The following is a 24,914-nucleotide window of genomic DNA, read 5'->3' on the forward strand; positions in this document are numbered from 1 at the left end:
GGTTGCAGTGCTCACCTGGAGCAAGAAGTCCTAAGGCGTTGCTAGTCGATGGGCGACTCGTGAGGTAAGCTGCCGGCACAATTGCAAAACGTCTAATGTCCTTTTCTCTCCTTTTGCAGATTCGACAATCCGGGCGGCTCGGTGTACCTTGGATGATGGTTGCAGGAGCGGAGGGCAGCTTCCGGTGGAATCACATGTAAGCTGTTGCTTTTCACGATGTCCTTTTGTTTTTCAGATGCTGTTCTTCCAAGGTTCGCAGATGCAGCTGAACACGATGAGCATCACGTTGCTGGATTGCAAAGTAACGCAAAGCATGTACTGGAGTCCGGGCGTGGCTTATATAGCCTGCGGGCATCCCAGGTGTCTCTGGGCCTGACACACCCAAAATGCTAGCCCGCATAGTTCAGTTCAGGAACTGAGCCATGTAGAAGCATCCATGTTGTTGCGCAATGCCCTTATGGGCCCAGATTACTGCTTAAGCACATGAGCCTGGCACCAAAGGCGCCAGGACTGACTCCAAGAGAGTCTGGGGGCAAATGTCAAGGCCCTTGAGGGCCTGATGGGGGTACTAGAAGTAGCCCACCTGGCCTGGAAAATCCAGGCCTAGGGCAGGGTTCGTGACACCTCCCGGCTTCCTGATATAAAACATGGTCATTGTATTGCCAGTGAGCACTTTGACTGTGATGTTTTTGAGTACTGGCAGGAATTACTTTAGGGCGTAACACACCACCCTGAGCTCCAAAACATTTATGTGTGAGACTTGTTTCCTCTTTGGTCCATTTGCCCCTGATGTGTAGAGCTCCGACGTGCGCTCCTCATCCTTGCAGGGAAGCATTGGTTAAGAGTGTTTTTTCCGGAATGGGGTCCTGGAATGGGTACTCCTGGGTGATGTATTCTCATGCTCTCTGTTAGGCAGAATCCCGTGCAGTGCCCTTAGGGACCACTACACACAATTAAGACTACAGGCGGCAATACAAGTTTTGTCTCTGGTACAAGCCAGTACTACTATGTTAAAGTGGTAGCAGTAGCGGAGCAGCCAGGCTTATCTCAAGAGTATATGAGCAGTAGCAGAGATTACACACAATAATTGTGCTCAAGCAAACACTGACTCAAGGTTTCAGGTAAAAAATATAAGTACATTTATTTTTAAACTGTTATAAACACAACACTTCTATTAATTCAAAATCACACGTAAATACACTACACCCAACCAATTCACTTTGGTACACTCTAACTGAAGGTAAGTATCCTATGTTTTAACAAACCGGTGTTGTGAAACAAACGATGTTACCGGGAATACGGATGTGATAATTTTTTGACAGTAATGACAGTTTGGTCTTACTAAAGAAATGCATATCCGCGGCAAGAAATTTTACCAGGGGCAAAAACACACTTAGCACCTGAGTTAACCATAGAGAGTTGAGGGTAAAAATCACAGGCAATACTTTTGTCAAGGCAGACAGAATCAGAGAACACTCAGACAGAAATTCAAGAGTCAATAGGCCGGAGCCAGTGTCAAGTGGAACCGGGTTCCTGTTGTCGAGGATCACACAGTCAGACAGTTCACGATTCAACGTAGCCAGGAGTACTTAGATATTGTCAACAGAGGAAGCAAAAGTTATAAGAAGGAGGGAAGACAAGGGCAAGTTTCACCCTAATTCCTCAAGCAGAACAAAGTACCTTATTGAATGAAGAAGCTGGTGCCACAGCAGTTGTTCCTGGTAGTTTCCTGCAGACCCACGGTTCCTGGCGCTTCGGTATGAAGGAGGACGTCTGGAGGGGTCACCCCTGCACCACACAGGGATGAGGCCGGCAGCAGCGACGGTGAATAAAAGGTGCGCTCCTAAAAAAACAAGAAGAGGATCCTCTGGCTGTGGAAGATGAGCTGGTTATCCCCACCAGGCTCAAGGGAAGAAGACTCCGGACTGGATCTTCTCTGGTCGTCGAAGGGTAAGTAGCTCAGGACTGCAGCAGGGCTTCACCTGGACGGGGTAGTTGCAGCAGCCGTCTTCTCCGCTTCTCTTTGGTTCCTTGTAGTTCCAGTGGCGACTCTGACTTCTAGCCCAAGAGACCTTTTATGCGAAAATCCCCCATTCGCACAGCCTGGCTGTCAATCACACAGCAGGGGGGTTGTCCGGCCCGGACAACCACCTCAGCCAATCATGGCAAAGTGCGACTTGGGTTTCCTAGGATACCCTGTGCAGGGGGTGACTATACCCCTCCCTCACATTCAGCCCACCTAGACACCCAGGCGCCTGTAGGAGGACTTCTTGGCAGAAGCCTGCCAAAAGACAGTGAACAAAGAAGGTAAACCTGGTTTGCCATGCAAAGTAAAACACAAGAAGGACTTTAACAAAAAGAAATGGCGAATAAACCCGACCAGAGCCAAAAGAAAAAGTATTTGGTCAAGCGGGTTTAAGTTCAAAGCTAATACAATAGCCTAAAACAATACCACGTTTATATAGTATAATCGCGGTAGAAAAGTTAGGGTAGATACCACTGCCACCAGCCAAGTCTAAATGTTAAAAGAGTGAAACAATGCTCTAGGAGGTACAGATAAAAAGGGCTAAGGGTTAACCCTTTCCAGTACTCCATGTAAGATGGTGTGTACTGGATCTGTGGTTAAATGACTAAGTAAAGTTAATGGCAACTTTACCCTTTTCTGGGGGACAGTAGTCAGCCTCAGAAATGGAGTCGGTGGAAGGTCTAAATGACAACCCTGTATCACTGCACTGAAGGTGCTGTGTAACACACAAAAGAAGTGGGTTACTGAAGTGGTGTACTCCAGAGTCCAAAAATCACAAAATCAGATGAAATACACATGGCAAAAACACAAGTAAGAGTGGGAAAAGAGGCACACTCTTACCAAGTCAAAAGAAATAACTCCAGAAATCCAGAAAAGCTGCTGGGGGACTAGGTGAGAGAAATTACCCATAAAATGAGAATTCTCCCTAACACTGTCCACCACTGCAGTTGACGTGTGAGCTTTTGCGTGACCCGCACTATGTCCTCCCAAGATCCTGTTCTTTGGGCCCACTTGGTGCCAAGAATTCTTGCAGTGAAAGGATGTTGAGTCTGTAGTTGGGTATGAGCGGATTGCAGGAGGACGTTGTCCCCTGTAATCTCATGCACTGCCTTATGATGATAATCTCATGCACTGCCTTATGGTGAACTGTACCCCTGTTTTGAATCGACGGACCAATGACTGAATTGTGCCTAGTCTGTCCCAAGAGGGCCGCACTAGAGCCTCAGATGTTGCAAATTGAGATCCCAGAAAGACCATGTTTTTGGATGGTTTCAGCAAGGATTTCTTCAAGTTTATCTTGAATCCGAGACCCTGTAGCAAGTGCTTGGTTTCCGAGACGGACATGTGTGCCATTTGGACGATCGGTGCTGGCACTAACCAGTCGTCGAGATATGGGTATATGTGCTGTCTTCTTTTTCTGAGGGTTTCTGCGACTGGCGCGAGGAATTTGGTGAATGTTTGCGGGGCAAATTGTAACCCAAATGGGAGCATTCTGAACTGATAGTGCGGTTTTCCGACTGCAAATTGCAAGTACTTTTGAATGAATTGGTACATGGAAGTACGCATCTTTCATATCTAATAGCGCTAGGAGCTCATTTGGTTGCACCGCTCTTATGGTTTGTTGAAGCGTCAACATTTTGAACCTATGCTTTTTGACAATTATTTTTAGTTCGTGCAGATCTAGTATCTGACGCCAGCTTATGTCTGTTTTTTTCACTATGAAGTACTGGGAGTAGGACATACATTACTCACCTTAATCGTATTTCTGATAATTGTATCTGCTTAGATTCACATACTGTGCATACAGTCCGACACCTGGTGGTAATCGCAGAGTATTGCCTCCTTTGTTTGAAGATCATAAGGGACGTCGACATGGGCGTGACTGCAACACTATCTCTAACATGGTGTGTAGTGTACCCAAAATCCCTCACGTGCTGAGGTTCCACCGGTTGTTTTTTCTGCCGTGATGGAATTTTATAGTCTGCGTGAGTGAGTACAGAAGAGAGGTGTAAGAAGTCTATGTTCCTTATACTCCAAAAGGGGAGGGAGGAGGGCGCATGTGAATTTAAGCAGATACAATCATCAGAAATACAATTAAATTGAGTAATGTATGTCTTCTGATGCTTGTGGATCTGCATAGAATCACATGCTGTGCATAGACTAGCAAGCAGTACCCAGGGATGGTAGCGGGATGTGTGAAGGAACAGTAGCAAAGGGATGTCTTAGCACTGCTTGTCCCACCTGAGGAGCAGACATACAGTGTGTATCTAGGCAGTAATGTTGGGTACCGGTGTGTACAGAACTCAAGGTTGCTGCTTTGCAAATGGAATCTAGAGGAACCTTTACAGTGAATGCTAAGGTAGCCCATGTGCCTTGAGTCGAGTGAGATCTAGGCGTGAAGGTTAGATCACTCTTGGCAAGAGTGTGACACAGTGTGATGCAGTTTACAAACCACTTGTAAATAGCTGACTTAGAGACAGGATCCCCTTCTCTACCAGCTACTACTGATACAAAGAACTGGTTTTCTTTTCTCCGTGGTTTTGTCTTTTCCAGACAGTAAATTAGCGCTCTCCTCACATCTAGTGTTTGGAAGCCCGTTTCTGCTACTTTAGTGGGGTTCTGGAAAATCGTGAATCGTGACGAAGGGGTCCTGAACTGAAAGGGCCTGCAGTTCACTAACTCTCCTTATAGAGGTGATCGCCACTAGGAAGGCAGTCCTGTAGGGGAGTGCCTTAAGGCTAGCCTTGTGCAATGGTTCAAAGGGAGATCCCATTAGTCTGGTAAGAAAAATATTCAGGTCCCATCCGGGAGTTGGGTTGGAAATAGGGGGATGAAGAACAAGTTACTTCTTACCTGGTAACGTTCTTTCGATTGGATGTTCCTCCAACGTATTCCTCATCTTAGATGTATTCCATCCAGCTTTGCTGCTCTTCGGAAATTTTTTCGGCAGAGGGCGCCGTGCGTCGATGTCGTTGAGTCGATAGTCCCTCAAGGGCCTCCGTCGAGGGTGACGTCATCGGGTGTATCAGTACCACGCGCAGCGCCTGTTGGCCTCAGTCCTGTTTTTCCCCTCTTTTGTATCTGTGATCTTGTACTGTGTAGATTGTGCCGGCAGACAGGTATCAGCCTTGCAAGATTTGAGATGGAAATAACCTGGAAAAAATCTACAGAGGGGTAGGTTGGGAGGGCGATGAGGAATACGTTGGAGGAATATCCAATCGAAAGAACGTTACCAGGTAAGAAGTATCCTGTTCTTCGAGTGGATTGTGTCCTCCAACATATTCCTCATTTTAGATAGGCTCCCAAAGCAGTATTTTGCATAGTTCCTCTGGAGGAGGGGTCAGATTTTTTATTTTTTTTATTTTATTTTTTAAATGCGCTTAGATGGCAGAGTAAAGCACTGCTTTTCCAAAAGTTAGCTCCCTAGACTGGGAAGCATCCAGGTTATAGAATTTTGAGAAGGGGTGAAGCGAAGACCAAGTTGCTGCTTCGCAAATGGACCTTATAGGGACACCTCTTTGAAGGGCTGTGGAAGCGGCGATACCTCTGGTGGAATGAGCTCTTAACCCTTTAGGTGGGTCTTTTTGTGCTAGTCTGTAGCATTCTGAAATGCAAAGCACGATCCAGCGCGAAATCTTTTGTTTTGTTACTGATTGAACCAGCTTTCCTCCAGTGTAGCCTATAAACAACTGGTTGTCCACTCTAAGTCTAGAAAGCCTAGAGATGTAAAAGCTTAAAGCTCTTTTTGGGTCCAGTCTGTGTAGTCTTTTTTCCTCCTTAGAAGGATGAGGTGGAGGATAGAATGAGGGTAAAACAATTTTCGGATTTAAATGAAAATCAGATATTACCTTCGGTAAAAATGATGGTTTAACCCTCAACACAACCCTGTCCTTATGGAACACAGTATAAGGTGGCCCAGAAGATAGTGCCTGCAATTCGCTCGCTCTTCTTGCTGATGTTAGAGCAACTAGAAATGCTGTTTTCCATGTTAATAATCTTAATGGACATTGAGTAATGATGGGAATCGGAGGGAACGCATACAATAGTGGGAAATTCAAATCCACTACGAACGCGTCCTCCAGGGCTCCTCTCGGGGGAAATTCCCTTGAGCAATACCTTTTGCATTTTCGGTTGGTACTGGTTGCGAATAGGTCTATCTGAGGGGTTCCCCAAAGGGTGAAGATCTCTTGAATGACTTCCTGAGCCAATTCCCATTCGTGGGACACCATGCTCTGCCTGCTCAGAGCATCTGCCGTCATATTCTCTAAACCGGCTAGACGAATTGCCGTTAAAGAGATTCCCTCTTGAATCGCCCAATACCAGAGCTGCATTGCCTCTCTGCACATGGGTAGTGACCCCACACCTCCTCTTTTGTTTAGGTAGTGCATGGACACTGTGTTGTCCGTCATTATCAGGACATTCTTTCCCCTGACAGATGGCAGGAAGGCCTTCAGCGCTAGTCTGATTGCCCTCAGCTCCAAAAGGTTTATATGTAGTTTGGACTCCGATGGAGACCAGCGACCGTTTGTCAAATCGTTGGCATGTGCTCCTCACCCCAGGAGTGAGGCATCCGTCACTACCGTGATCTCCGGTCATGGTTGCCAAAAGGGTTCTCCCTTTAAGATGTTCTCTGCACAGGTCCACCATAGAAGGTCTTGTCTGACCTTGTTCGGAACCTGAAGTTGATCCGTCATTTGACCCGAGAACTGGGACCACTGAGTCTTTAGGGCCCATTGAAGGGATCTTATCCTCAAGCGTGCCTCTGGCACCAGAAAAATGCAGGATGCCGTGAGGCCGAGCAACCGTAGAAAGTCGTAAGCCTGGAGATTTTGGGCATTTTGGAATTTTGAAACCATCTGAAGAATGTCTTGAGCCCTCGACTTGGGAGGCAAGCTTTTTCCCCAAGGATGTGTCTAATACAGCTCCTATGGGCCTATTACACGGATGGCGGACAACCATGGAGCTATTAGCGCCATAGTTCATGCCGGTAAAATACCGGCACCGCCTTGGCGGAAAGGGGAATTACCGCCCCATTCCAAGGTTGGCGGGGCGGTAATTCCCCCTTCTACCATTGCCCTTCCCCATTCCCATTTTTGGCCCATAGGGCTCAATGGGAATGGGGAAGGTGCTAATTACGGTACCTCCCTGGGTCCCTTTGCGGGTTGGTTTTTAACGCCTGCAAAAAGCAGGCGTTAAATCCCCCAACCCGCAAAGGGACCTCGTAGTAAGGCGTTAAGGATTTACCGGTACCGGTATCCGTGTAATGAGGCCCTATGTATTGAAGCTGTTGGGAAGGTGTCATTTGAGACTTCTTTAAGTTGAGGGAGAAGCTCAGTTTGTGGAGGAAGTGGCAGGTGACTTTTAGATGATCCAAAGCTTGCTCGGCAGAGCGCGCTCTGATCAGCCAGCCGTCCAGGTAGGGGTAGACATGAATCCCCCCTCTCCTGAGGTGCGCTGCCACCACTACCATTAACTTGGTGAAGACCCTCGGGGCGGAGGTCAACCCGAACGGCAGGACTCGAAACTGATAGTGTGAGTCACCAACGAACCTCAGGTATTTTCTGTGCTTGAGATGAATAGGCACATGAAAATAAGCATCCTGGAGGTCCAATGACACCAACCAGTCCTGGAGTTGAAGGGCCTGAAGGATCTGAGAAAGAGTAACCATCTTGAACTTGTCCTTCCTGAGGAACTTGTTCAAGCTTCTTAAGTCCAAGATGGGTCTCAGTACTCCGTCCTTTTTGGGGATCAAAAAATACGGGGAGTACCAACCCTTGTTCCTCCCTGCTGCAGGTACTGGTTCTATGGCACCTTTCTCCAGCAGGGTTAGAACTTCCTGCTGTAGGAGCGGATTTGAAAACTTCAGCGGGTGTCTCCCTGGTGGATTGCTTTGAGGTTGCTTTAGAAAAGGAAGGCAATAGCCTTGGGCTATTATTTCTAGAGCCCAAACATCTGAAGTAATGGCTCGCCATTCTTGCAGATGCTGCAACAGCCTGCCTCCTACAGGTGTTTTGTGGTGCAAGTCCTCAAAGTGGTTTTGTGGCGGATGTTGCAGCTGCTGATGGCAAAGAGGCTGCAGCTGGAGCTGGCTTAGCACGTTTTCCTCGTCCACCACGCGTGGCTTTTCTTTGGCCCCTTTGACTGGCCATTCCTCTCGTCTTCCCGTATGAGGTATAATAATGATAGGATCGTCCCCTCCATGATTGTCCTTGCGCATGAAAAGGCTGAGGTTGCCTAATAGCAGCTCCTAAAGATTTGGCCGCTGCTTTTCAGGTCTGCAACCTCTCAAGGCTCTCGTCAGCCTTGTTGCCAAAAAGGTGAGACCAGTCAAAAGGCATGTTCAGGAGGCGGTTCTGTACGTCCGGTGCAAAACCCGACTTCCGTAAACACACAAACCTGCGCATTACCGTGCTAGTGCCCATGGACCTGCTTACACTATCCGCAGTGTCCAATCCAGATTGAAGGGATTCCTGCATGGCCTCCTTTCCATCTCTAACGATGGCTAGGAAACCTTCTCTTTCTTCTCCTTCTGGTATGTGCTCCGCCGCCATTGCGATGCACTCCCACAGAGTGTACAAAAATTTTGCCAAGAGCTGTCAGATTTTAATGCCATGCTCCCGGCTGAAAATACCTTCCGTGCCCAACCATCCACATGCTTATCAGCCCTGTCTGGAGGGATAGACCGATACGCAAGTTTGTTGGAAGCTGTGGCTGCCTGTATGATCAAACTCTCGGGAGTTGGATGTTTTGACAGATAGCGGGGGTCGCTACTGGCTGGGCGGTATTTTGATGCTAGGGATTTATTCACTGGAGGAATAGAATCCGGAGTTTCCCAATTCTTGGCCACCCTGTTTTTTAAGGCTACATGGAAAGGTAAAACTGGGTCTTCATTGGGACCATGGTGCAATATGTCTGTCAAATCGTCCTGGACGAATTGGGCTGTTGGTTTAGCCCATCCCAAGTAGTCTACCACCTTTGTCATTAATTGACGATAAGATGTACTGGCATGCTCTCCTGGATCTGGTCTACCAAAATCATTCTCAGGAGAGGTATCAATGCCACTTGCATTATGTAAGGACTCCACCAAATCCTTCATCCTGCTTTCTTCCGATATTAGGCATTCTGGGACATTTTGGGTGCCATATTCCAACCCAAAAGGTACATCTTCCTCTTCGGATCTCTCCTGATCCTCAAAAATTGAGGTCAAGGATTTGAAAAACTCCTTCCTAGGGAGAGGCTTGAAAACCTTCTCTGGGAGATGAGGAGGAGGAGGAGATGTAATACTAGATTTTGAAGAAGATACATGTCTTGCAGTTTTCTCCTTCTCCTTTTCTAGCTGCCCTTGCTTGGTTGGAGCCTTTGGCGCCAAAGGTTTTGGCGTCGACGTCGATAAAGGCGTTGACGGCGTCGATGACATTGTGGTCGTCGACAGGGACTGCTTCGAGGGCGTCGAAGCGGCCTTCGACAGTTTCCCCTTCGAGGTGTGGAAGGTCTCGGACGGCGTCAGTGACCTCGAGCGGTCGACTCGACTCGAGCTTTTTCGCTCGGTGTCCTGGAAGGTTCTCTATCCGTCCTTTTTATGATCACCCGGGCTCAAGGGCGTGCGAGTGTCGGTACGATGACGCGCCCGGCTGGCTTCCGAAGAAGGTGCGGACCGAGGCTTCGCTTTCTCAAACACCTCCATCATTTTGACCCTAAATGCTTCCCACTCTTCGGAAGACCAATGTTTTGTGAGGCATTTCATTTTCGGAGACTCGTCTGACGACGAGGTGGAGGTAGATCTATGGGGTTGTTTCTTCGACTTTTTCGACGAAGACGACGAGCGATGAGAATCGCTTCGAGATCTGGATCTATGCCTTTCGCGTCAAGGAGATTTTTCCCCATGGGGTCTCGACTCAACACTAGAGGCTTTCCGATCCTTCCGACCTACATGTAGCTTTCCTCTCCTTTATCGCAATGCCTTTCCCGTCATCGCCTGACACTTCGAACAGGCCTCCATGTCGTGGCCTTCCCTGAGACACCACAAACACTCGCGGTGCGGGTCCGTGATCGACAATTTTGAGCCGCACGACTTGCATTTCTTAAAACCCGATCTCGGGGTCGTGGTCGGCGTCGATGACAAGGACATAATTTCTTCTCGTAATATTATATTTCCTGACAGAACTCGAGGCGCGCCGAATGTCCGAAGCAATGTACTGCGGAAAAACGGAACTGAGGCCAACGGGCGCCGCGCATGCTACTTATACACCCGATGATGTCACCCTCGACGGAGGCCCTCGAGGGACTGTCGACTCGACGACATCGACGCACGGCGCCCTCTGCCGAAAATATTTCCGAAGAGCAGCAAAGCTGGATGGAATACATCTAAGATGAGGAATACATTGGAGGGCACAATCCACTCAAAGTCTCTTTACCCCCTCCTTAAAGGCTTTAATAACAGGAATCTTCTGCCACGAAACCCTGCTCTGGGACGTGGTGTATGCCGAAAGAGCTGCTAATTGGACCTTTACGGAATTGAAAACCAGTTCTGAATCTAACAGGTGAATCAGGTACAGGACATTATCTTTAGGGGAGCAATCCATAGGATTGATGGATGCCCTTGGTAGTACACCAGGTAACAAAGCACTTCCAATTACTTGAGTAGCAATGTCTGGTGGTAGGTTTCCGAGCCTCTGTGAGTATGTCAATGCATCTCTGAGGGAGTTGAAGGTGCCCAAACTCTATGACTTCAGGATCCAAGCTACTCAATTGAGTGTTTGGGGGCATGGATCCAGTGTCTCACCCTCATCTTGAAACAGCATGTTGTATTTGCATGGCAACTTCCTGGGAGGGGAGACTGACAATGCAATGAGATGGGAGAACCAAAGCTGGCGGGCCCATATCGGGCCACCAGGATCATTATGACTGGTTCCTGTTGAATCTTGTGCACTATTCGGTTGAGAAGGGTAACTGGGGGAACAGCAGAGGCAAATCTCCTGGACCATGTTATCCAGAGACCTTTCCCCATGGAGCGGTTCTGTGGATATCTGGAGGCGTAGTCGAACACTGGGCGTTTTCCACGCTGGCGAACAAGTCCATCTCTGGGAAGCCCCATTCTGTTGAGTAAAATGTCCTCTTGTAGCTGCCACTTGTGCTCTATGGGTAGGGGTAACTCTCTGCTGTATACGTCTGCCAGAAGATTGAGTACTCCTGGAACGTGTTGTGAGAGGAGGAACATGTGTATGAGTGCCCACTTCCAGATGTTCTGGTACAGTCTCGACAGCCCTAGAGAGTGTGTGCCCCCTTGTTTGTTCAAGTAGTAAAGGGCCGTGGTACTGTCCGTGAGGACTAGAACTGTTTTGCCCTGGAGGTGTGACTGGAAAGCCTTCAGAGGCCTTGAACACTGCTAGCAGTTCCAACAGGTTAATGCGATTGGACGCTACTCCTGGAGACCACACGCTGTGCGCTGTCTGTTGAAGAAGGTGAGACCCCAACAGAGATGCGCCTGTGGTGAAAGTGGCTTCTACTGCGGGGGTGGTGAAGGTTTTCCTGGCAAAAACGTTTTCATTTGACCACCACTGCATAGACTGAACGAGGGCTGCCAAGCCAACCACTAGATCGCCCCACTGGCCGCTGGCCTGACACCATTGGCTTGAGAGCCACTCTTGCATGGGGTGCATGCGCAGGCAAGCGTGAGGAACTAGATAGACGCAGGAAGACATCATCCCCATCAGTCGCATGGCTTTGCGTACGGTCACCTGGTGACTGGCTACATAGTGAGGAATTTGGAACAGCGTGTTTTCAACCCTCTTGTTGGAGGGAAAGACGAGCGTGCCTTCTGTCCAAATTAGAGCCCCCCCCAAACTATTTGACCTGGCTGGGGGTTAGACTGGATTTCTTATCGTGGATAGAGAATCCTAGGTTGAAGAGGAGATCTCCTGTCTTCTGGGTATTTGTCTAGCATGTTCCATACGAATCCCGTTATGAGCCAGTCGTCGAGGTAAGGATAGACTGAGATGGACTGCCTGCGCTGGGGAGCAGCCACAACCACCAGTACCTTTGTGAACACCCTTGGGGCTGTGGCAATGTCGAAGGGGAGAATCTTGAACTGATAGTAGGTGTCCTCTATTATGAACCTTGGATACTTTCTGTGCGCTGGCAACATTGAAATATGAAAGTAAGCATCTTTCATGTCGAATGTGGCCATGCAATCCCCCAGCTGCAGCAGGGGGATTACCTCCTGAAGTGTTGTCATACTGAACTTTTGAGGTTTGACATACTTGTTCACAGGGCGCAGATATAAAACAGGGTGCATGGTGAGATCCTTTTTGGGTACAAGGAAGAACACTGAATAAATACCCTTGTTCACCTGGAGAAGGGGGACGACTTCAATGGCGACCTTTTCCAGCAGGACCTGAACTTCTTCTAGGAGGATGCATAGGTGTTCTGGCGACAGGCGTCTGCTTCTTGGTGGGTGGTAGCGAGGTGGTCGGAGAAACTCAATACAATACCTGTGGGCAACGGTCTTTAGTACCCACTGATCTGAAGTGATCCCCTCGCAGGCATGGGTGAATGAAGACAAGCGACCCCCTACGGGGAAAGTGTGGGAGGGGACCCGTACCAGCAAGTCACTTGGAGTTGGAGGCCGTGGAGCCTCTGGGAGTAGAGTTTCTGCCTCTACCTTTGCTCCTACAAGAGCCTCTTTGCTGGTACTGGAAGTTACCAGAGGAGCCATGACCAGAGGATACCCCCCAAGCTGTATTGACCTTGTGGCGAGCGGGAGAAGGATTGGCCACCAAAGGACCAGAGGGCGTTAGAGCCGCCGTGCTGGTGAAAAGGTTTAGCCATAATCTAGCTAAGTGACTTCAAAGTCGCATGCTCCTTTTTTCACCGTTTCCAGGGCGTCGCCAACTGCCTTTGTAAATAGGCTGGATTTCTCTACAGGTGTGTTAATTAAGGAGGCTTGTGTCTCGGGTTTGAACCCAGAATTCTTTAACCAGGTATGCTTCTTAAGTAGGGTTTCCTGAGCACGGGTGCATCCAGCGGTTTCAGCCGAATCCGCCAGCAGGCATGATCGGGTAGGCTCTGGAACCTCCTGAATACCATCCTGTACTAGGCCCCACTGAACATCACTGTAGCTCGCAAGGAGCGTGGTGTTATTGGCTATTTTTGTGGAGTCGGCCGCGATAGCGGTGACCCACTTACCAAGGGTGTGAGGTTTTTTGCAGTGCTTGTCCCGACAGGAGTCTGCTGAGGATAGTGGTACCCCTACCCTTCTGCGAGTGGTTGCAACAACCAAAGAGTCTGGTGTGGCATGACCCCTGATGTAGAAGGGGTCAGAGGAGGCTGCACGAAACAATTTTCCACTCGGGGGGTTGACTGCCAGTTTAAGGGACAGGCACAGGAAAGAAGAGGCCAGGCACCGTTTAATATAATTTAATAAGGTGAAGGTTGCTTAACCGAAGTTTATCCCTTGAGGGTGTCCTCCACGAAGTTCGAGTCGGGGCGGATTTGTGCGTAGTAATTTTGAAATCGTCAGCTGCTATCTTTAAGAGGGAGTTGAACAGCTTTTGGTCGTCAACTGGCGACGAATCTCTCTGCGGAGAATTAGCAGGGGGATCTAGACAGATGACGTCTGGGTCAGTAGTATGTGGCAGTGTGTGCCACGAGCCCTGGTCCTCCCCCTGATACCAGTCTGGATCTTGACAGACTGGGTTTTGATCATGAAGGTTAAACCCTTGATAAGAAACCTCCTGGGTCGGGTCATCGGGGACGTCCCCAAAGATATCACTGTGGTGTCCCTGTGGTTCCTCCAAAGAGGAAAACTGGGCACCAGGTGAGGGAAGTTTCTGAAATTTAGAGGTGATGGGGCAAGTGTCAACTTCCCTAGGTCTCTTCAAGGCCTTGTCATACTGGTCTGAAAAGTCGATGAACTCAGCCATCTTAACAATACACTGTTCAAACCTCTCACTAGTCCATTCTGATGATGCTGAAGGGTCAGGAGGTGGGAAGGTTTGCCTGGAAGGGGGTGAACCCATATCTAACGCCTTAGAAAGAGGCTCAAGAGCCTCAGAATAGTCCTCTCGTGGAGATGGGGTGCTTTTGTAGGACCTGGCCGCCGAATGGCTCTCAGATTTTGGTACAACAGAAGGCGCTGCCGCGGTCGGTGACTCCACCAAGTACTTTGTCGTTCTGGACAGCGGGTCGACGACAGTGACTTTTTAAGAGGACCACCCATTCAAGAAGGAGTCTTATGGCCATTTGCATGCCGCGGGGCCGGTTGCGGGGAGGGCTCCGAACTGCGAGGTTCATAAGGTACCGTTGAAATTTTCGGCACCTTACGGGTGTTGAGGACTTCTTGGACGACCCCGTCGAACAGTCCTTAGGGGTTGTGTGCTTAAGTACACGCAGTGCATGGGTGCCCCTGTCACCGGGGTTGTGACTTCCCCATAAAAGTGAGGACAGCCTGCCTGTCGGGGACGGGCACTTCGGAACGCATAGGCTACGCAAAAAGGTTGATGGCTTCCGAATCAGAGCCATGGCTGCCGAAAGATTCCTCGTCCTTAACCGAGCACTCGTCGTGGTCACAAGGGAGACACTTATTGCATCGTGATGGGTGTCTTTCCAGGGAAATTTGCTGTTACACAACGGGCAGAATTTAAAAGGAGTCCTCTCCATGTCAGAGGTTAGCAGCAGCCAAACCGAAAAGGGAAAGAGGGGTGAGGGAAATACATTCTCAGAGAGAAGAAAGAAACAGGCCCCCACTCTCCTACTGTAAAGGCCAGACCTGAGGGCCGAGCCACGCGGTCAACAGTCGCTGAGCAGTAGTAGATTTAGTCGATGGTGGCAGGAAACCCACGATACCGCCGTCAAAAAGGTTGTCGAAGTTCACCAAACGCCTGTAAGCCGTGGGAATAGATGTAGCAATATAAACTCTTACGAGCTCCGCATAAGAGACCAACTAGGTTGGCGGAAATAAACAATCTGGTGGGACCTTGATGCGTGAGGGATTTTGGGCACAGTACACAGCACTTTCGGGATAGTGTTACAGTCACGCCCATGTCGACGTCCCTTTCGATCTTCAAAAAAAGATGCAATCCACAAGCGTCAGAAACCCCTTTCCCCACTTGATTGTTTGGTACTTTTTGAATGCTGTTTTTTTGCCAACATTTGCTTTACCTCTTGTTTTAACACCTTTAGGTGTGGGATGCATTTCTTGATTGGGGGAATATTTGGCGGTTGTTTGTTGAATTCTATTAGGTGGCCGTATTGGACCACCAGTAATAACCACATGTTTGTTGTCAAATTTTGCCAGTGGTACAAGTGGCTTGATAGTCTTCCCCCTGCTGACCTTGTCCTTGCTGCATAGTCAGGACTGCGCTTTTGTCCTGCCCCTTTGGAAGCCAGTAGATCATCTTCGCTGCTGATGTTGCTTGTTGTTCCTTCGCTGCGGATACCCTTGGGAGTGTTTTATACCCCTGCGAGTACAGTGAAAATCCCCAGTACGACTTAGTAGGTAGATCTTCCTGCTGCCCCTCGACAGGTGCCAAAGACGTGTTTGACTTGCAGCATGGTAAGTGACTTGGCTGTGTCTGCGTTAGCTTTTATTGCTTAAGCGTTTTGTCGATTTTAGGTCCGAAGAGAGTTTCGCCGTCAAAAAGCATGTCTATGAGTGTCAAAACTGTAAGGGATGATAGGGGATCAACCCCCTCTCCGGAACCACAGAAGCCGAATAGATCGACCCTCCCACCGTGGTTGGCACGGGCTTTCGAATAGTAATATAACAGATAACAACGTGGCAGCCAATGGGGGGAAGACGGAGTTAGGGAAAGGGTGTGTATTGACAAAGGAAAGGAGGGGAGATAACATACAATTCACAATTCCTACGTACACCTTATCACCAGTCTGTATCCCTGATCCTGAACACCACCTACTACAGACTCACAAGAACTCCTGAACATGCATATAAACGTAATTTCTTAACATAGTACATCAGCTTTGACATGAACACATATAAGCAGTAAGCGGTGTGACACAAACACGGGAACTGCTCGCATATGAGATAGACAGGAACACATGGCCCGAAGGGCGGCAAGCAACATAACATAAAGCGCAGCAAAATGAGGAATCGTCACACCATGTAGCAAGGGTTCCGTTTGTTCGGTTACAAACCATGTCTCCACTCGAATTGCTCCTGCGGACCGCAGCGTGACTCCAAGCAAAATGACAATGACAATCTCTCCTGCATCCTTCCTCCGAGAACGAAACGCCGCAGGTTTAGTAAACGCCCCAATTACCTGCAGCTGGCTAGTGGCGGGAGTCTGGAACAACTACATCCGCCCCCAAGCCTACTGGGTACTGTAGTTTTCTACTCATTTCCTCAGATATAGATATTCCTCAATAACGGCTCTAGCAGCACTTAAAGAATTGGACCCAGCAGATCCTGCTGAGGAAGGCGTTGAGACTTGAGTGGGGGAACTTGAGGCCGCAAATTGTCCTCCATCACCACTGAATCTTCGAAATCTGAAGAAGCTGGTGACTCTCAATGGAGTATTTCAAATTCTGAGTCTACTTCGTACCGTAGAGTTTCTTCACGCATGACCTGGGAGTATGTTATGGGGGAGAATGGAGCTATCATTGGCTGGGACTGTGTCCCGCCCTGTTCTCCTGCGGGAGGGTGTGGCGTTTGTAGTATCTGTGCAGTGACCTGGGCATGCATGGCCTCATCTGCATTGCCCCAGTTCGTATTTCTGACAAGGAGCTTTTGTTGCACCTAAAGTCAGTGCAGCGTAGCCAGTCCTGCTGACCACCACTGCACTATTGATCTGTTTAAAGCCTGTCTCAGCCAAATTGACAGCAAAATGTATTTTGTGGTTTGCGGCTTCCTCCAGTTTAGGATGGCAATAGCTTCCGCATGCTTTCATCCAGCATGTGTTCTAGAAGTGCCACCGGTCTGTGCCAAATTTCCCGGTCATACCTTGATGTTATTTATAGAGCATTTGCCGCTTTAACTGTGATAGATCATATGGAAAGTATCTTCCTTCCTAGAGCATCTATCTTGTGCGCTTCCGGCGCTGTGGGTGTTGTACACTTGCGTGTCTCATCATATACCTTCCTGGTCGCTGATGCGCATACTACCGGCTCTGGTGACAGGTGGTATCTGGTGCACATAATTTCTTTTGCAGGCTGCCTTTGAACACTGGTTCGGTTAACGGTTGCTTCATTATTAGTAACCTCTTCTCCCATACATGGTCGGAGATGGGGATATATAGCACTGAGTTTCTTCTTCTGTGCATGTGACTGAAAAGAAAACATTCTTTCTTGTCTTCAACCTGACCGGGGACCCTGATCCCCCTACTTGGGCTACATCTAATACCTCATGGATTGGTGCTGTAGGTGCTTGTACTGCCATTGGGAGTCTGGTATCTAGCTGGGACAACACATTTTGAAGTGTTGCCAATGCCTGCAATGATAGCAGAGCTTGCAGATTCAATAACGGCTCTAGCAGCACTTAAAGAATTGGACCCAGCAGATCCTGCTGAGGAAGGCGTTGAGACTTGAGTGGGGGAACTTGAGGCCGCAAATTGTCCTCCATCACCACTGAATCTTCGAAATCTGAAGAAGCTGGTGACTCTCAATGGAGTATTTCAAATTCTGAGTCTACTTCGTACCATAGAGTTTCTTCACGCATGACCTGGGAGTATGTTATGGGGGAGAATGGAGCTATCATTGGCTGGGACTGTGTCCCGCCCTGTTCTCCTGCGGGAGGGTGTGGCGTTTGGAGTATCTGTGCAGTGACCTGGGCATGCATGGCCTCATCTGTCTGTTTTGGCAGAGTTTAGCCATGTTTTATCACTTTTTCTGTACCTAGTATTTTTCATCTGTTGTCGACTGGCTGTGTCCGGGTAACTCTTTTATCGATGACAGCATCTCCTGGAGTTGTGTGCCCCTTTTGATGATCAGATTTGGTAACCGGGGGTCTTTCCTCTGATCTAGCCCTCTTTCGGTCCGGCACTTTCTTTTCTGGGAGCCTATGGCCCGCCAGGCCCTAGAAGACTCTGCTTCTGAGGGGAGATGGTGGCCATCATTCAGCCAAAAGACAAGGAGTCTGTGCCTGTCTTTGTGCGTTTTGTGCTAAACCCCTTACAAATTTGACAATCCTCAACAGAGTGAAGGGTGGTGTAAGCAGTAAATGCATTCAACACGCTTTATTATTATTATTCTTTTGCATTTATAGCAGTGCTCAAAGCCTCAGGTATCATGGCGCTAGTTACAGTAAGTGCATAGAGGTATACTTTCTTAAACAATACAAGATAACATATGTAAAGCATTATCGGACAAATCCACGCCTCATGGTGCTGGGGGGGTTAAATCAGGTATACAGGTACATGAGAGTCAAGATAAAGTACATGCGCAAACTGGCAGAGCCAGCCATCATGGTGTGGGGGGCTACATCAGGTATACAGGTACCTGAGAGTCAGGATAAAGTACATATGCCACGCCTCATGGTAAGGGGCTACATCAGAAACACATATACAAGAGGGAAATTTCAATCCGGTGGTTCCAGATAGGATAAAGATCAGAGGGTGTGCGCAAATCTGGAAGAACCTAGCCTCCTGGTGCAGGGGGCTACTTCAGGTAAGCAAGAGAGAAGTGTACTGGAAGGCGGTACCTTGCTAAATTCCGACTATGACATGAGTGCATGCAGTATTACTAACAGACAGATGTAAGGGAACAGTAGGTGCTAATTACAATGAGTAACAAAGGTGCAAGTGCCGCGCGAGGCTGGTGGAACAGGTGAGATGCAAATATATATTTCCGTGGACGTTGACGTCGCAAGGGTGGGGTCCGGCGTTAAGGTGGTCATGATGGTAAGATCGAGCAAAGGAAGGGCATGAGGAGGAATCTTCGGGTGCGAGGAAGTGGTCACTGCACCTCTTACCTTGCATAGGAACATAGGTAGCTGGATGACTGGGTAACGGCAGTAACGTTACGCGAGCAGAGCATTGGGATACCCGAGGGGCATTTCCTTCGGCAATCCCAGCAAGACAGGAAAAGACAGGGGTGAATGACCTTATAGCCGATCCTTCGAGCTGGCCCGGCTTCGACTCCCGGATCTTCTTCTTCTTCTTAATTATCGGAAGCGTGGGCGGACCCACGCAGGCGCTTCCCCATCCTATAGGATGATGTGCACCGTACCCACTAATTATTATTTGGCTCCATTTAAGCTCACAACTCCTCCCACCTCCCCGTCTGTCTCACAAAATCCAACATCACACTACTCCTCCTATTGCCTCTCTCCCCATCACCTCCCAGTATAATCCTCTCACTCAGCTCAGCCACTCCCAACGCATTCAACCGAACCCTCATCAATTCTCTCTCCGTAACATGTCTTTCACACCTAATCAAAAAATGTCCCACCGTTTCAGGTACCCCACACACCGCACAGTCCCTTGATTCACGCTTCCCTATTCGAAATAGACAGTCGTTCAGCCCCACATGACCTATCCTCAACCGATTCAGCATCACCTCCTCCCCCCTCCTCCATTCTAAACTCCCTGCATCCACCTTCACCAACACTTTCCCACGAACACCGAACATCCACCTGCCCTTCACCCACCTCTCCTGCCATTCATCTAGGACCCGTCTCATCATCACAGCCTTCTCCTCATCCACACTCAAAGGCAACCTCACATCAATCGCTCCCCTCCTCATACCCTCACCCGCCGCCAGATCCACCAACTCATTTCCCAAGATGCCACTGTGACTGGGAACCCACGCCAACTCCAAATCCATACCACTACGCACACACTGATCAATCTTCATCCTAATGTCCAAAATCACATCCTTCCTATCACCATCCCCTGCCACAATCGCCTGTAACCCACTCAATGAATCTGAGAACACCACCACTTTCTCATACCTCAACTCATACACCCTGTCAATCACCAATGCAATCGCCACCAACTAAGCAGTACAAATAGACACATCATTCGTCAGTCGTCCTATTTTATACTCCCCAAAGTTTTCTAGATAATACGCCATTCCCACTCTCCCAGACATAGGATCCTTTGAACCATCCGTAAACACCTTGTATCCTTCCTTTCCTGCCACATACTCTTGACCCAAAGCTTTGATCTCACCCCGCATACCTCTCTTCTTCGATACCACATTCGCCAACTCCAAACACACCTTTGGAGATCTCATCATCCACCTCGACCTTCTCTCCAAATCCGTATCTGTCACAATCATCAAATCACCCACACCCCACTGCACTCCCTTCTCCCACATGTGAAACCCAAAAGTGCCCCCCTTCCTCCTCGACTCCCGGATCGGTCAGGCTGCTTCCTCTGATGCATCCATTCGCCAATCAGGGTGCAGATTGGGAGCAGGCCGTCCTGGGCACTGAAGGTGCCCGAATTCAGCGTCACTCTCTACGGTGGCCATCTTCAAGGGTTTTATGAAGTCGAACGGCTTTGTTTGTTGCAAGGAGGCACTTGCTGGGACATTGATGGTGCTAATCCCAGCAGTGCTTGACGATTAATGCTTATTCCCCTCAGACATTCTTTACGCCACAAGCGGCACATGCTATAAATAAAGATATCTTCTCCTCCATTCTTTCTCTTACTTATCTGTAAGAGGTGAAATTAAGTTTGTAGAGGTATTTTTCTAAAGCAGTTGAAGTTGAAGAGATTTTCCTGAGGCGAACCAACACGAGGACTACTTCCAGTATAACATGTGGTTAGAATCTGACGGGAGGCTGCATGGGCAGAGCTACACACTCGGCGTCCCATTGGTGGAGGGCAAAAGCAATGAAAAGGAGGGAGATTCTTTAATTACTAATGAATTACAAATGTAAAAGTGAACTAAGGATTCCCAGCTTGACAACGGGTAATGTTCATAGCATGTGAATCTATGAAAGATCCAATGCTAGAGAAGCGTTATTAGAAGGCTAAACTGGCATTTTCATGAAGCCAGTCTAGCCATTTCTTACTGTGGCATGTTATGTTATATGCATTTGTACAGCGCACGTACGCCCAAGGGCATCATGGGGCTAGTGGAGCAAGAGGGACAGCGACACCCAAGGAGTCAAAAGCCTAGACCAATAGTGTTTTCAAAGAACGGCAGAACACAGAATGGTCAGTCATGGCTCGCAGGGCCTATGGGAGGTCGTTCCATGCCTAGCCATCACTGAAAAGGCCGGGCCATCTCTGCAAGCTAATCTAGTACGAGGAACAAGTGGCAGAAGGGCAGACTGGGAGCGCAGGTGGCGAGCCGGCATATACCGTAGGAATGTTTCCTGGATAATTTTGGCTCCAAGCTGATTGATCGAAGGCTCGGTGCACCAAACACATGAATTTGAAGATAATTCTCTTCTCAATGGGAAGCCAGTGAAGTGCACGAAATTTAGATGTCACAAAAGGAAGCACTGCGTGTAAAGTGCGTAGTTTGAAATGCTCAGATTTACATACCGTTGAAACTTGGTCAGCCATAGATAGCGAGGGAGATATATTTACCCTGAGATTTGTCACTGAGGCAGACGGAAGAGGGCAGGGGCGCAGGGAAACAGGCCAGAACTCAGGCGTTCAAAAGGAGAGAGGCCGACTCGCAGAATCAGTGTGAGTGAGGCCCAAACGAACCAGGATCTGCGTATCGTCGGCCTAAGAGTAATATCTGAAGCCGTGATCTAGAATAAGAAGGAGCAATGGTCTGATATTGTCACGTCCTCAATCTTGCCCTCCTTCCGACACTTACGCGACACCAGCCGTTCCCATACCCACGACCCACACCAACGGGGAAGACACTGCAGGCGGGATGTCAGAGGGGGCAGGACCACCTCCTTCCGCCCATTTCCGTGTTGGCGCTTGCCCTGGCGGCTCATCCATGCTCGACGGCTCCAGCTCCCGCGCACTGGAGAACCCGATCACGTCCCGCTCAGGCGATCACGTGACTAATCACGGGTTCTTTGTCTGCCGCCGGCATCCACACAATGGGCAACACCAATCACTACTGGTGTTCGGCCTCACGTGACGCTCTTGTGCGATCATGTGCCCTGTCACGTGACCTCAATTCCCATCACAAAAGGAGCCGAGAGGAAACGCTCAGCGCTTCACAGCTGTTTCTACCAGAGATCTGTTTGGCGTTACTCATTTCTCTTTGCTACAGTTTGGAACTCCACCACGGAACGTTATTTTGGACTTATATTGGATTTTCCTCTGGACTCGACGTATCTTCTGGACCCTTGGAACTCTTGACCTCCCTTTCTGGCCCTGGTACTGCTCTGGATTACCCTTTTGTCTTGGCGAACTACGAACCACACAATTCCTGTTTATCACGCTTTTGCCTCCTGAACCACTTGGGGTTCACTAACTATTGTGCTCACTACCTGGACTTTGGAGTGGCTTGCTAACTGGTCACGTTCTTGCTGCAGCGGTGGACTGGAGGAACTGCAGTACATCCCAGCCAGCTGTTAGTCTTCCCTTGGTGCCCATTCAGGTTTCCCACCAGTTCTACCATCCACGGGGTAAGCTTTGTCATTTTACCTTGTTTGCTTGCACTGCCATTCCTTTCAAAGTATACCTGATCCTAACCTTTGCCTTACAGCACTCAGGGGTCCTTCCGGTGTTCCTGGTATCAGACGAACAGCGCCACTCCACACCTGTGGCCTCAAAGATTGCTAGGGCAGTATTCTATACCTGTTCGAGCGGTACTTGGGGACGGAGGTAGTTTATAGCTGCACGACCATCAAGGCGGACCACCAAGATCAGAACAGATATTCATATTAAACAAGATGGGAGAAAGAGCTGATCCCTGAGGGACCCCGCAAGACAGTATTAAAGATTTAGAGCAGAAAGGGGGAAGTGACACTGATTGAGAACGGTCTGCGATAAAGGCAGAGAACCAGTCCGGCATGCGCCAGACGGACAAGACATGGGCATGACATTTTTTAACTGGGCATTTATTAAGAGCAAGCATGATAAGTGTTATTAAGTTTCAGACATGTTTGCTTATTGTGGCAAAGCATTTTTTTTTTGTTAAACTCTTTTTATTAGTGGTCACAGAAGGATACAAGGCACCATTGCACAGCTCATCTCACATGTACAACAGGAGTACATTATTCAATACATTTCTAAAAAACAATATTATGGCGACATGTCATCATCAGTAATCATGTTACACAAGTAGACTCTAAAAGTGCCCCAGATGTCTTTGGGACTGCATGTCGGGTCGAAACAAATTGCTCCTCTGATTCATTGACATGTGTCAATTCTTGTAGGAATTGGTTCATGCTGGGTGGCACGGCGCATTTCCATTTCTGTAAAATACATTTTTTGGCAACAGCGCAAGAGATGTTAAACAATCTTCTTATTTTTTCAGGACGTTTGTCTATGTCGCCAAACAAGTATTTCTGGGGGGTCAGTTCAGGGGGAACCTGAGTGATTTCCTCCAACAATTTTGCCACAGCCCTCCAGAAACCCTCTACCACTGGGCACTCCCAATACATATGAAAAGAACCGGCCTGAGGGGAGTTGCATTTGGGACAGGCGTCTGAGGTATCTGGTGCAAATTTTGCGACCCTGGCCAGTGTGTAATGTAGCCTATTTAGAATTTTGAATTGGATCAACCTCAGCCCGGAGTTAAGCTAGACCTTCTTGGTGAGCAGACAATATTCTCCTCCTCAATGGGCACCTGCAAATCTGCTTCCCATTTTTCCTTAATCTAGTTCAATGTGCGGGTGTGGGCCTACACCGCAGCGTACAGCCTAGAGATTCCCAGGCCGTCTTTGGCTGTCACTAGTTGTACACACGGATGTGGTGTGGGCTCATCTGGAAAAAGCGGCCACCTTTTCTGAAATGCAGACCTCATACGATAATATTGGAGTGTTTTAAGTGGCCCGTCGCACAGTGTCCTCAACAATAGCCCCAGGTCTAAAAATTACCCATTAACAAACATATCCCCAAGCTTCATCTCGCTATTAGGGTCCCAAGATTCCTGTATGCTCATGTCATGTGTGGGGGGTATACCCGGAAAGTTCCATAAAGGTATCTCTGGGTTATAGGGTGTCTCCAGTCTCAGTCTTTTGTATATAGCTTCCCATGCCCTGACTGTGCAACTCACTGGGTTGTATTCACAAGTGTCTTTGTAGTGTGGATCAAAAATGACTGATTGTATGTTTGTGGGGTGTGTGTTGTATTCCTCTATCCATGCGTGGGGTGTACTATCCGCATCATTGTACCAGTATTTGGCAAACTGTGCTTGGGCCACATAATAATAAAGCTCAAAATTGGGGGCTGATATACCTCCTGAAGAATATGGTTCTGTCATTTTTTCCCATCCTATCCTCGCTGTCTTACCGTTCCATAGAAATGTCACCATGTATCTGAGTTTGGCGAAGAAGGTTCTTGCAGGCCATATAGGGATGTTAACAAACAAATAGAGCAGTTTGGGCAGGATTACCATTTTAAGAATAGCGACTCTACCTGCTAGAGAAATTGGGAGTCGCTCCCACATCTGAAGCTTAGTGGTTTGTAAGGCGTTTTCATGGTTATCTGTATATAATGTGAGCTTATTTGAGTCCATCTGTCACTGCAGAGTATCTGGTGGCCGGTGTGAGCGGAAATATTTCAGATTTAGCCCCATTTATAGTGTACCCAGAGTCATTTGCAAATTCCTGTATCTCTTCCATAATGGGTGCTATGTGTATCTCAGGCTTCCGAAAGTATAGTAATGTGTCGTCCGCATAAAGTGAGATCAACTGGGTGGATCCCTTCATCTTAATCCCTCTATCCGCATGTCTCAGTCAGACCGCTGCTGATATTGGCTCAATGGTCAATGCGAACAGCACGGGTGAGAACGGGCATCCCTGTCTAGTCCCCCTACCCAACAGGAACATCTCGGAGATAGCCCT

Source organism: Ambystoma mexicanum, chromosome 1p, assembly GCF_040938575.1.
Source record: "Ambystoma mexicanum isolate Mex_15411 chromosome 1p, UKY_AmexF1_1, whole genome shotgun sequence".
Classification (NCBI taxonomy): Eukaryota; Metazoa; Chordata; class Amphibia; order Caudata; family Ambystomatidae; genus Ambystoma; species Ambystoma mexicanum.